Source organism: Ambystoma mexicanum, chromosome 13 (assembly GCF_040938575.1).
Source record: "Ambystoma mexicanum isolate Mex_15411 chromosome 13, UKY_AmexF1_1, whole genome shotgun sequence".
Classification (NCBI taxonomy): Eukaryota; Metazoa; Chordata; class Amphibia; order Caudata; family Ambystomatidae; genus Ambystoma; species Ambystoma mexicanum.
The window spans coordinates 447,629,848-447,643,491 of record NC_090938.1 but is presented as its reverse complement, the minus strand read 5'-3'; the positions used below and the strand labels follow the sequence as shown (position 1 = coordinate 447,643,491).

The window sequence follows — 13,644 nt, the reverse complement described above, 5'->3', positions numbered from 1 at the left end:
CCTCTCTCCCTCCCTCCTCTTCCTTACAGCTTGCCGACTGTCTGCCTGTTGTACCTCAGAGTCACACAGTTCCCTGGCACCCCCCCCCCCGCCAGCCCTCTTTCGCACTTGCCTCAGGGCCCTACACCCCACCCACACTCATTGCACTTCACAATTAACCCAAGAGAGTGGCTCTCTATGCACTGAATGCCATTTCACTCCAACATCAAAGTAGTTTAAATGCCTCAGAACCGGAAAGTGTGAAGTACTGTAGAATATTATTGTGTGATATTGATTGCCTCCTTTTAGTGAATGTTTTCTAACTGACTGTGTAAGCCATTAATAAGTGTTTAACCAAGAAACCTTAAATATAAGGAATCCGAGTGATTTGCCTGCGGCTGAAATTACTGCAGGCAAATCGTTCGCATGAGAAAGGTGCGAACTACCAAAAGTTTGCACCTTTCTAATTCAAACACACTTACATGCTACGGGGGCTGCAGGGGTTTCCTCTGCAAACCCCGCTCAATATACTGTAAAGTATAGGTTTTTTTTGTTTCTTTTTTGTCTGTGTGTTGCAGGGATGTCCCCCGCAAAACCCCGCTCACCATACCACACATTTTAGTGAGCGGGGTGTTGCGAGGGCCACCCCTGCAGTCTTTTTTTTATACTTACCTATAATGCTTTCACTAAAGGTTCGAACTTTTGGTGTTCGAACCTTTGGTGATAGCATTTTTAGGACTTTTTGACCATGCAAACTTTTGCATGCGGTCAAAACGTCCTAAAGCGAATATAAGAGTTTATTTGAATACTTGTAATTGTAGACCTCTGTGTAACCTCATTACAAGCTCACATTCCCCCTTGAGATAAGCCTGGCTGCTCAGCTCGCTACCAAAAACTGTGTGGTAAAGACTTCAACCAAAGGTTGGTTTTGCTTACACCTGAGTCATAGTTGTGTGTAGTGGTCCCAGAGGGTACTACATGCAAAATGTAGCCAACAGTGAGGACAACTAAATCTTCCAATGAAATGTGGTCAAGCCTTTCCCAGCAGTAACAATCTACAACAAGTTACGGGACACAGTATATGGAGATCAGGCACTTCTTAGATCATAAACAGTCTTGGACAAAGTTAGAGAGTTTGTAGAAAATCACTTGTAGGGTCGCAAGCTGTTAAACCTGTGAGAAAAGAAAGAGTTGGACTCAACACTAACAGTAAGCTAATACAATTCCCAACTGAGAAAAGCACAGCTAACGGTAACAAGACAATGATGTAAGTAAGCCAAGCCTAAACAGTACCTCTGGTTTGAAGAAGAGTGGTCCAGGTGGATTCGGTCTTGCTACAGCGATGCAGACCCTTGTTCCTGAGCCTCAGTTGTGGGGACAAGAGGGAGGAAGTCGGTCGGTCATGGGGACAAGAGGGAGGACGTTTGTAGCTACCGGCTCTTTTCGGTTCAGTGGCACTTCGTGGTTTCGGCACTTAGTAAACAGCACTGTCGCGGATCTCAGATACCGGTTGGGCTTCCTTCACTCCTTGGGTCCTGCACTCTGGTGCGGGACTCGGGATCTGGTTGTCCTGCTTCTGGAGAGCCCTTAGGAGACGCTTGGAACTACTAGCCGGATGTGTTACTGCATCAGACGTTTCACTCAACTATGGATTACTCAACCCCTGGTATTGAGTTCCTACAGCAATGAAGAAGTACAGCCAGTCGGGGAAGATGGTCAAGTGGAGTTTGTTTCGGGGGTTAGTTGGTGTTAGGTAAAGATTTGTGGTTTTACCCTTTGGGTGCACTACAACAACCTTAGCCTCCTGGTAACAGGAACCCAACCTTTGGTACAAGTCTGTACTACACCGGATGGTAGTGTGTTTGAGCAGCCATCCTTATCTCAAGAGGAGTCAATGTGAGCAGTAGGGTAGTTACACAAAGATTCTTTATTTTTCTTTTTATTTTGGTTGGCTGATAAATCAACCTTTCAAAATTTACAGAAAATGTATTTCATAAAATACAGTTACACAGAATACAAAATCTCATTTTACACCATATTCAAAATATGAATACAATATTCACCATGAAAGTGACAAATTTACAAATTTAATATAAAACATTGTCCACTGGAGCTCCCCCACATCCATAATACACCTCTTCTGTTTACTTCAAAATAACCTCTGGTTATCCAAGGTGGAATAACAGCATTAACAAACTGAACTAATGCAATCTGTATAGAGCACTTTGTGTTAGTTAAAAGATGGGTCCATATTTCATCACTGGAGTGTATTGATAGAAATTGACAACACTTATTAAATAATCGATACCGAATTTTACTCAAGGCGGGGCATTCAGCCACCAGATGGCATAAGGACTCTATTTGAAGTGGATCATTACAAAATTGGCAGTATATGTCACCTTTAGGGATCCATTTTCTCCTACCTAGAATCTGCCTCGTCAAACATAAATTAAGTCGAATCCGCAACATCTGAGATGTAACAAAATTAGATGGACACTTGACAAGGTATGCTTCCATAAACCGAAATCTTTTATGAGAAGACATTATTATTGCACCATGCACATATTTCAAACACTGTGTGCGGGTATGGATCCAGTCAAACCGGTGTAATTTCAATTTTGCTTTTGTGGGGTTCATCAACAATAGTTCAAGTGAAATATCAGCATTGGTTAGTGCTTCTACCACACAGTTGGTCCATTTTTTAGGGAGATTAAGGCGAAAAGTGAACAGATGTTTTGCCAAAATATTCAGTGATATTGCAACTATTAGACATTTTCTATAGAGCATACAAAATTTCCACAGAACTTGACTATAGACAGAAATACTACCTAACTCATGACGTAATAAGGGTAAAGGAGTGCATTTGGGAAGGCCTAAAACAGTCTTCCAAAAATATGCTTCAAAGTGGTCCCAAAAAGATCTCGGCTTAGGTGACCCTGCCTCCGCTCCGTAGCCAATTATTGGCACCACTTTTTGTTGAAAAAATGTCATTATGTGCGTTAGTGTAAATTTAACATATCTATAAAGCAAAATCTTAGCTTGTGATGTCAATGAACGGATTTTAGCGTCCAGCGTTGCTTAATAGATATGGTCGTCTAGTGACTGTGAAAGGAAGACCCAAATATTTGTATTGCATGACTGACTACTTCTTGCTTTTGCAGGGTCCACTTATGATTGGATGTTCTTTTCCTTGCAAAAGGATGACAAATTACTATTTGCGTCTTGTCTAAATTAATGATAAGATTATTTTCATTAACATACTCTTGGAGTTTGTTCAATAGGTTTTGAAGACCACACGGAGAACACGAAAGTAACACCAGCTCATCGGCGTATAAGAGCCAGGTGATCTTCTGATAACCTAGTTTGGGGGCATCTGAAGTTGTCTCCTCAAACTTCATACCTATATCCAGTAGAAATAAGTTAAAAATGGTAGAAGCTAAGATGCACCCCTGCTTTAGAACCCGCTTAGTTGGAATGTAGGCGGACAAACGACCGTCTAAGGATAGTCTTACTTGCAACGAGGTGTTAGTGTGCAGTAGTTTGATTAAAGTAAGAATAGTGTGGGGGCATCCATATTGCTGAAGTTTCCCAAAAAGCAACTGCCGGTCAACTGAGTCAAAAGCATTGCTAAAATCAACAAAAGCCATGTATAAAGTTTGCTTAAGTTCAGCATACTTACTCTTGATTAAATTGAGGATAAGTATGTTAGGTGCAGTGCCCATCACACTAACAAAACCTGCCTGAAATGGATCTCTTTTAGCTTTGTCTCTAGTCCAGTTGTTCAACTCTTGCAGTATGATGCGGCTGTACAGTTTACCCGGGGCATCCAACATAGCAATTGGACGATTACTTCGAGGGTTGTTACAGTTTCCTTTTTTAAACAGTGGAATTATGAATGAATGTTGCCAGGAGGGTGGTATAATTTGAGTAACATTAATGTTTTGAAAAATTTGAAACAGAATCTCAGTCCAGAGTTCGGGGTTGAGTTTAAAGCTCTTATTAGATAACCCATCTGGGCACGGATCTCTGGACCGACTTATTGAAGCAATGTAGCAAAGTATGTCAGCTCTTACTATGTTGAGATGAAAAGCAGGCAATACCTCACTTTCCTGTGATGAACCCAAGGGGGCTGGATTAGAGTACTTTTTAATAAAGTACTCAATTCACGCCTGTTCGGAAACATTATGGGTCTGAATCAATGTTTGCGGACTGGTTGTAGCTTCATTTAAGGTGGCCCATATTTGTGCAGTGTTCTGATTGCACATGAGATTCAACATGTGTTCGCCATCCCTTTGCCAAAGGTTAGCTTGATGTATATGCAGCCAATTTCTATAACCAGTCTTCGCTTTAATCAATGCAGCAGTTTTTTGACTTGCTGGCGGAAGAGCGGCTTTGCGTCTCAACATACGATATTCTGTTTTTTTATTTTTAACTTGAATATCAAAAACATGTCTTCTAATAACTGTGGGCTTTTTTGAATTCCGAGGAATCCCTGAGTGGCTCTGCATAAGGTCATAATAGCACACATTAGTCCCCTCACCATTAAGTCATGAATGAGCAAAGGCAGATGTGAGAGAATTTGTAAATTGAATTCGACCTTCTTCAGACCATCTTATGTGATTCACTTGAGCATTTGCCCTCACGACCCCTGAGTAAAATAGGTTGGATTTAGAAGACCCTGAATGAGTTACAAGCCAGGAGCTAGTTAACATGTGGTCACTGACTACAACCGGAACCACCTGAAAAAACAGTACCTTTGACAACAATTTGCAATCAACATATAAATAATCAATAATAGCTCCAGACTGTCCACGTTGCCAGGTAGCCTTGGTGGCATGTCTCCTACACATGATCCATTAAGCATGCACAAGGCACGCAAGGACATCATAGGTTTCCAATATGTCTGTCTGACCTTTGCTGAAGCTCTTCCATGGGGAAGAAAAGGCCTCGAAGAAAATTGGTGGTTTTGGTTAGTTGGCAAGAGAGGCAAAGGCCAGGTTGCCGTGCTTTGTGTTGGGTTGCAGATCAGAAGTATTGTAAGCACTACATGCATGTAAGCTTTCTAGATGTCAATTGTTGGAGGCATTGAGAGCTTTGTGTTCAGACTGGTGGCCCGTGTGATTGTGTTTTGGCCAGGAGCTGAATATGTCAGCCGTAGAACAAGGTGTAGCTTTCTGATTTTCGAAGTGCGAGATGAGTGTCTTGTTAGGACAGTTTTTCTGAAGTCCAGCTAAGGGCTTAGGAAAACCATTCAACTGGGACAGTACGAGACTCCACTCTTAGTAAAAGACTGTACCTCCTGAGTTCATGGTATTGTAGATTGAGCAGCCAGGCTCATCTTAGTACAGCCCTCGCTGCCTCCACTCAGTACAAATGAAATTGTAATACAAATGATTCAAAGAAACACTGAAACACTATGTATTGTAAAATAAATGGTTTATTTAAATACAAGTAGGCCCATAAAAATCTTGGGAGGAATAAGCACGATCACAGATCATATAAACACATTATAGAAAAACACAACAGTATGCTTCAAGGTACACAGACCAAAGCATATAACCTAATTTGGAACATCTAACAGGAGTTCTAGGGAAGTTAAACCAATAGTTACTTTTTAGATTACTTTCAGTAATTGAGGGGTAGTAGATTCTAGCGGTTGTACCGTGACGCTCGGCAAGAAATCACTAAGTCAACCAATTGGACAATATACTTTTTGTGAATAGTGGAACACTTTATTCTAGGAACAGTAAAACACCTATAACTCTGATTCAGGATAACTTATTCTAGGGCAGTTGGGCCTTGGGATGTAATATTCAATAAGTTGCTTTTCAGTTCACAGACTAAGGGAAGCAATAACTTTACTTATTTTGGGATAACAGTTCTTCTTAAGGTAAGGAAAACCTATACACTTTTTACAGGAGCTAGCAGCCACTTTAAGGCAGGTGTAAACCTAAGAATCGTTTTGTGTCTGTCTACAACAGACCAGGGAAAGCGAAACCCAGTGTTACACTTTATGAATGACTCAGTTATTCTAGGTAGGAAAAACCTAATGCAGACTTATTCTGGACAGGCTAACCGCAAGTCAGGGGAAGCAAGACGCAGTTTGGGACACTCATACATTTATCATAACAGGAATAGTGAAGTGAAACCAACAGCATTACTTTTGGGATGAGGCACAATCAAATCACAGGCGAGTAATATACCCATACATCTACTTTGTTAGAATGGCGAAACAGTTTCTAAGGAAAGAAAGAGGTTGCGTATACTTTTCATAATGGCAAAACATTTCTAAGGTAAGTAATCATTTTGTAACTGTTCACTCAGAGTTGGACTTGGCAACCAACTTCTTTTGCAAGTAAGTCACTTTTAAACACTTATTCTCTTTTCTAGGCGAAAGGCCCAATCCTTACAAGTCTTTCCCTTATTCTTGGGGCATGAGTGCTTTGTGGCAGAAAGGGGGTGGGGTCACTAGGGCCTAGAGTCCAACAGGCAGGTCATGATAGGTTCTTAAGTAGCAAAAGTCAGACTGTTAGAACAAGTAAGTACTTTACTTTAGAGTTAGTTGAGGGTCCAGGGGCTTCAGAAGAGACACCCTAGGAGGATTACAGCATCTTATTTGGAGTGCTGGGGGGGGTTACCTAGTAGCCCCTTATCCAACATTCTCGTGTAACATTCATCCGTTACCCTCACTATGTTAAATGGCTGGTGGCAGTGGCTTACTCTTTCCTACCATCATGCTTTTCCACCTGTTAGCTGAACCCTCAACTTAATAGGCCCAGTGACATTGAGAACGTGCAAGTGCATGGGAAAGGGGGAAAAAAAGTGTGTGGAAAGTGCGGAGCAGAGGAGAACAGAATAAAGGGAATAAAAATGAACAGATAATGGAGGCAATAAACGGTGGTAGTGCAGCCAGCAAGTGGCAAGTGCTGTGTTTACAGCAGCAGACGGGATAAATATAAGTGCAGAAAAAGAAGAAAATGTGGGTGGGGGACTGTATGGGTACCGATACAGTCCCCCGTGCAAGGAGTGGCCAGGAGGCAGTGCAGGTGGGTGGCAGGGTGCAGGTACCTGGGCACAGGGGACAGAGGGTGGCCAGATACACAGTGCCAGGAGAGAGCATATCAACAGGGGAGGGGGAGGGGGTGAAGGTAGAAGCAAAGAGGAAGGTCTTGAGGTGCTTCCAGAACCGGAGATGGTTCTCCTCGTTTTAGAGTGGCAAGGAGGCTGTTGCAGAGGGAGGCCCCAGCCGAAGACAGATCTACCCCCAGCTCGTTTCTTTGAAAAACAACTGACCCTGAGGGAGTTGGAGGTAGAGGGGCGAAGAGCTCGAGAGGGGAGGTAGTTACGTGGGATAGCTGAAGGTATTTTAGACCCAGTCCCCAGAAAGTCTTGTGGACAATGCAGAGGGTTTTGAATTTAATCCTTGCATTCACTGGGAGCCAATGGAAAGATTTCAGAGCTGGAGAGATACGATCCCAGGGCTTGAGGCCAAGGACAAGTCTCGCAGTCCTGTTTTGGATTAGTTACAGAGGGTGGAAAATAGAGGCAGGTAGATTTAGAAAGAGGCTGTTACAATAGTCCAACCTAGAGAGAACCAGAGCTTGGGGAGACAGTGAGCTTCCGGGGGAAGAAACTCTTTGGTTTTACTCTGTGCGTTGAGACAGATTTGAGCCTTTGTTTGTCTTGCCCTTGGCAGGCTTCAGCCCTGAAGCCCGCCTCTGGCTCCATTGTGTCTGGAAGGACAGGATGTGAGGGAGTGTCCAGAAACTCCCCAGTTTTGTCTCTAGGAATGTCTGAATCGAGCCAGTCCTGATTGGCTGGCTGTCCTGTGTGATTGACATTTTAGGCTGTGCATAAATGGGAGAAACCTGCTTATAAGGCGAGGGTTTTGGGACCAGAGGCAGAGTTGACCAATGAGAGAAACACCCGACGAAGAAACCGTGAACAAAGCTTTCTGCATCGTCCTGGACCATTGAATTCCTTGTGAAGCCCTGCTGCTGTGTTGAAACTCCTTTTTCATTTTGACAGAGAAGCCCCAGAAGGTCCGACCTCTCCCCTTGGGATAGTGGGACCAACTGTTAGGGAGAGTTCTCAGAAATATGCTAATTCCGCTCTACCTTAGAAACCCCCAGCACCTTAGCTGGATTTTGTGGCTTTGAATGTTTTTACCTGGAGAGAGTGAGACCTTTTTCCCACTCTCTCTTGTATTTTTTCTGTGATTTGAACTCTGTGTTTCTTTTGGTTTTTGGAGTCTGAGATACTCCATAGGCATCTTTTTACATTGTGACACACAGCACCTTCGGTGCAGTGGCACAGGGAAGTCTTTCAGATTAAAACTACTGTTTCCAAGAAACTTTCTAGACCCAGTACACACTATCTTACAATAGGGTGCTGGAGGGGTTACTTAGTATACCCTTTGTCTAGCTTATCATGTAACATTTTTGTTACCCTTTCCCCGATGAATGGCTGGTGGCAGTGGTTTACTTTATACTACCGTTGTGTGTCTTTACTGCACGCTGCGTTCGCAGCGGCGGTAAACCACTTTTGGGTGCTAGTTTTGTCAAAATGGCCCCAGTCTTTTTTGCCATTTCTTTGTGGAAAGGTCCTTCTTGAGATTTACTCTGCGCGCCAAACCAGGTTTGGTCGCTTTGTTCATTTTGTCTTTGCCGGGATTCACAAGTGAAGCCTGTCTCTGGCTCCAGAGTGTCTGGCGGGAGCAGGAAGTGAGAGAGGTGTCCGAAACTCCCTGTGCTTAATCTCTTAGGAGACAGGAATGCACTCTTAAGTGATTGGCCGGCTGGCTGTCTGGCAAGGACAGACACCCTGCTGGGTGACTGACAGCTAGGCTTGAATGAATGGGAGAAACCTGCATAAAAGGCGAGTCTTTTTGGCTTGGAAGGCAGAGTCGACCACTGGACGAAGGAATCCAAAGTAGAACTTGGAAGAGACGGCTGCTGCAACTCCTGGACCGTTGGTTTGCCCAGTGAAGCCCTGCTGCTGTGCTGAAGCTCCAAATTCGCCTCCACTAGAGAAGCCCTGCAAGGACAACTTTTCCCTTTTGAGTTGGTGGGATCAATCAACTCCAAAGTAAGCCACCTGGACATCCACTCGAAGCTGGTTGACTTTCCACTGCAGTCGCTGCTGGAACCGAAAAGCCAGGGAGAGGAACACCAGTACATGTGCGTTTCTTTTAAGTTGGCCAAGAGCTTCAGGAAGATCCTCCAGACTCCCAGGAAGCAGGATTGACTGAGCCTGAGCCACCTCAATGGAATGCTGGACCCCAGATACAAGGAAAGCCCATCTCCACAGCCAAAAACCACGGTGGTGCTATTTGCGGTAAACACAAGGAGCTGAAACACCGAAGTGCCACTTGAAGGTTGCCGGTTGGTGTCAGTAACCGTCCCATTGCAGTGCAGGAGTCCGTAGGAGTCCTCCCTCTTGTCCCCACGACTGAGGCCCAGGAACACCAGGATCTGCAGAGCTGTACATCTACTGCATTTTTCTTCTAACTAAACGTACTGTACAGTCTAAGAACTTGCCTCTTGTTGTAGAGTTGCTGCATCATCTACTCTCGCAAGCCTAACAGCTTGTGGCCCTAGATTGATTCTTGTTTTTCTCCAAAGACTTCTAAAACATTGTGCAAAAACTTTTCTTACTTACCTGCAAGAAGTGCTTCAGCTCACATAGACTTTTGCCCAATTGACATTGGCCTGGCCTGGTTCACTGGATGAATCTTCTCTCCTCTGATATTGTGTTGCACCTATCCTTCCAGGTAGGGGTTAATTTACTCTGCATTGGGAGGTCCAAAAGTATTTGCTTGCTTAAGAATATTTGTGATCTCTTGTTGGTTCTAATAACCCTTTTCTTTGACAATCATCTAGTATTGCTCTAAATACCAACTGTAATATATGTCCACAGTGTCCTAGCTATTTAAGTCACCTGAGGGTGTAGGAAGTGTCTGTGTGCCATCCCCAATGAGTAGTTGCCGATTTAAAGAAACAGAGTGTATTTTGAAGTGTATTTGTGTGTTGCTATTATATTGCTCCCTTCTTAGAAAGGCTTTTTCAAATGACCGATACATTAATAAGTGTTCAATCAAGAAACCTCGAGTGTAAGAGTTTATTTGAATACTTGTCACTGTGAATCTTTGACTGGAGAGTCAGAAGCAGCCACTTTTCGTGTGATGTTGTACGAGGTGCGGCTTGACTCTGTTGTGACACGACGCCCCTTCAGGTCACAGGTTCTTTCCTCTAGCTTCCAGGAGCAGGAGCCTACGGACCACGGAGGTGCGGCGTTCGGCACGGAGGTTGGGACAAAGCCCAGCCCGGGAGCTCAGGGGCCCGGGTGCTGCTGCGTGTACGCAGCTCGCAGGGTAAGGGTGCCCCTCCCCTCACACTGTTCTCGTGTTTTTGTGTGGCAAGTGGTATCGTGTGCTGCCTGAGTCTGCAACCTGCCTCATAAGGCACATAAGCCACACAAGCCGAGCCGAGCACTACAGTCACCTTTGTGCTCAGTGATACGGGGGTACGGTATTATAATACTAAAGGCATTTCAAAGTCAATCTAAAGCAACTTAAGGCAATTAAGTTGCAATTTAAAGCATAGCAGTGAGGTCGTGTGCATAGTTCCAAAGAAGCACTGGTGAAGCGCCAGACCCTGCTGAACGGATTACTCGTGCTTTTCGATACGCTCTGCTATTGCTGTTGATATACATTGAAGCTCCGCCCCTTTTCCGCTGACACCATAAAAAAGGGGTGTGCAGTGCTACACCGGTGACTACAGTTCAACATTTCATTTAAAGGGGGTTGTGAGCCGGTAACTGGTTGGATAGCGGGTGGGGGCGGGTAGCAAAGCTACTGTTTGATTGTAGTCTGTCTTAAGTTTGAGTGGGCATTGTTTTTCACGCAAAATCATGAAATCTTCCATCTACACTCTACGAACAGGCATGCCTTGCCGTTGCAGCCTCCTTTGCAAGACACCAGCCCGAAGCCTATAAAGAAACTTGCTCTTTCAAACGTTTTTTTGAAACTAAAACATGCTCCACCCCGAAGAATAGTGGGTTAATGACAAATCATGCCGCGCTAAAAACATCTAAGGAATTACCAATCGCCGACATACGTGGCTTTTTTCCAGTGAACTTAGATAAGGTGGTGGGCATTCCTCGCATCACTGTTGTGCGCAGAAACTCCTGCTTGCCCTGGAAGGTCACGAACTGACGGTGAATGCGTGGCTACAAACCACACAACGCACATGGCCTCTTGTAATAGGTCATTAACTGATAAGATGGTAGTGCGAAATGTTTCGGTACCGAGTGGTGAATCCGGTGTTAGTAAAAGCATTGTATGCCCGCAGATGAGTTAGCAGTTATAGATTTGGATTCCATGCATACTGACTACTCGGCACAAACCATATTGGAAAAATGTTCCTTTTCGCTTAATATGTTCCCTGACGCTAGCCCCTCCAGGCCTAAGGTGACTTCATCATTTTTAGCACCGACTCCAAGGAAAATGATGCCTAGAAAAGTTCAGTCTTCTTCCCCAGGTGGAAATAGAATATTGGGCTTGGCGCTTAAAGCAATATTGGGCTTGGCGCTTGAAGCAATAAACACGACTATGAACGCGCTAGTGAAACTCATTGAAACATTAAATGACAAGTTAAATACAGAGTTCTCAAATAGCGACCATTTTGGCATGGCAAACTATGCCCGGATCTATGGGCGAAAAGGCCAGCTGTCCTCGGGAAGCTATAGCACTATCACCTATGAGAGTTGCATATATTGACAGAGCATCTTCCCCAATAACTATGAATAGCTCTCGGCAGCCTGAACGGGTAAGTCCAACCTCCAAAGAAGCTGTTGTGACTTTACCATATTTTCAGAATATTATCATCGACCCCTTAGTCTCCTGCAATATGGAAACTCCAACTCACTCCTATGCTTCTGATCAGAAAGATAAGCAGATAGTACCATTTTTCCCAAACTACCTAAAGGGGTCCCTTCTCTAATGAACAAAAAGAATGTAGGGCCTGCCATTGCTAAGAGCACCCTAGTTGAAGTGTCCAAACAAAAATCTAAGAATATAAAAACAAAGAAATATTTGACCTCTGGTGCCACCAAACTATTTATTAAAGCGCTGAAGACTCCAACAAAAAGTGCTAATGCAGCATCTGCTGCAGTTTTGAAGAAATATGTGCAGTTGAATCAATTACGGAAAGCCAAACTGGGGTTACATGAAACCCCCCCCCCCATATGGCGCCGTATGCCAAGTTGGACAACCTTGTTGAGGCGATCCAAGAACATCACAAACTTCCAATTATGAGGAAATTGACCTCCAGAGTTCCGGCAACTGCGCCTTGTAAAACCTTAAACGCCAACTCCACTTCACAAGGGGTACTCAATAGGCGTGAAGAAATCAGAAGGGAAATGGACGACTATATGACCAGATTCACCAATCTGCCCATCATAGGTGCACCGCTAACCACACCTGTTGCTCCGTCTACATTTGAAGAGGGACTGGTGGTGGTAAACCAAAAAATCTAGAGAGGGATGCTCAAATGAGGACAATGGTCTGCCACAATTGAACCCTAAGCCGAATCCTCTCGTGTCTGAATCAAATGGTGCCCAATCTGGCTGCAAACTGACCGGTGTCCCAAGCTCAAATGTCCCCCAGGAAATTAATTCAGATCCATTTGAAGGTTGGGGTGCCGAGATTGCCAGCTTGTTACAAGCTCTTCTTCCTAAAACTCAGACAAAAACATCTGTGCCCCGTGTATCAGTCACACAACCTCAAAAACAACCATTAAAAAAGCAGGCCAATGGTTTAAAACATGATTTACGTGTTAATACTCTTTACCCCTCAATATCTGCTTAATAGACATAGTGTCCTTGAAATCTTCTCTGATATAAAACAATTAGAAGACATAGGAACGGCAGATATTGAGCAGGTCGAATTTATTGATGAAAATATCTTAACCATATGTTTGAAGTTGCGCTCCCGTTTAGTTTGCAAGATCATTTGGACTGCCAAAAACCAATTATTTGAAATGTGTTTTGTACTTTTGTTAGGCCCTGTCTTTCCTGTTGAGCCTTCCAAATGCTCTGATGTTGTGAGAGTTCCTCCCATGTCTGATGTTGATCCACCTCAAATGCAACCCAAATGTGTCTGTAATTGTCAAACGAAAAGTTAACTAGGGCATCATAACGAGGATGAACCCATAAAATTTGCATCGTAGAATACCTTTGGGCATTCCCATCTGTTTAATAACAAAGAGTCCACTTTAAATCAGTTTGATATTATGTTGCAAGAAACGTGGCTTACCTCTTCGCCCGTTTGGCATGATCATATTATGCACTTTACACCTGCATTGCAAGGTGACAAAGGCCGACCCATGGCTGGCTTAATCACATGCATTAAAACCAGTTCTCACATGAAAATTATTTTTTCTTACGCCCCAAATCTATTTGTTCAACTGACAGTAGTTTCAGTTTATTCTGTTCTGTATGCTCTAGTTAACGTCTACTGGAACGCTCAGGGGATTGATGACACAAAATTTCTTTATGACCTTTCTTGTTTATTAGATTATGTGGTTATGGTACCGGACATTGTCCATACTGTTTTAGCCGGGGACCTTAACTTGCATTTTTTTCCCCATGGAAGAGCTTCAGAAA

At 43.7% G+C, this 13,644-nt stretch overlaps 1 protein-coding gene across 1 annotated transcript in view; it reads right to left on the bottom strand.

Moving 5' to 3' along the window:
* Nucleotides 1-13,644, bottom strand: part of PSMC5 (proteasome 26S subunit, ATPase 5) — a 278,857-nt gene that overhangs the window by 156,047 nt on the left and 109,166 nt on the right. The window lies entirely within an intron of this gene.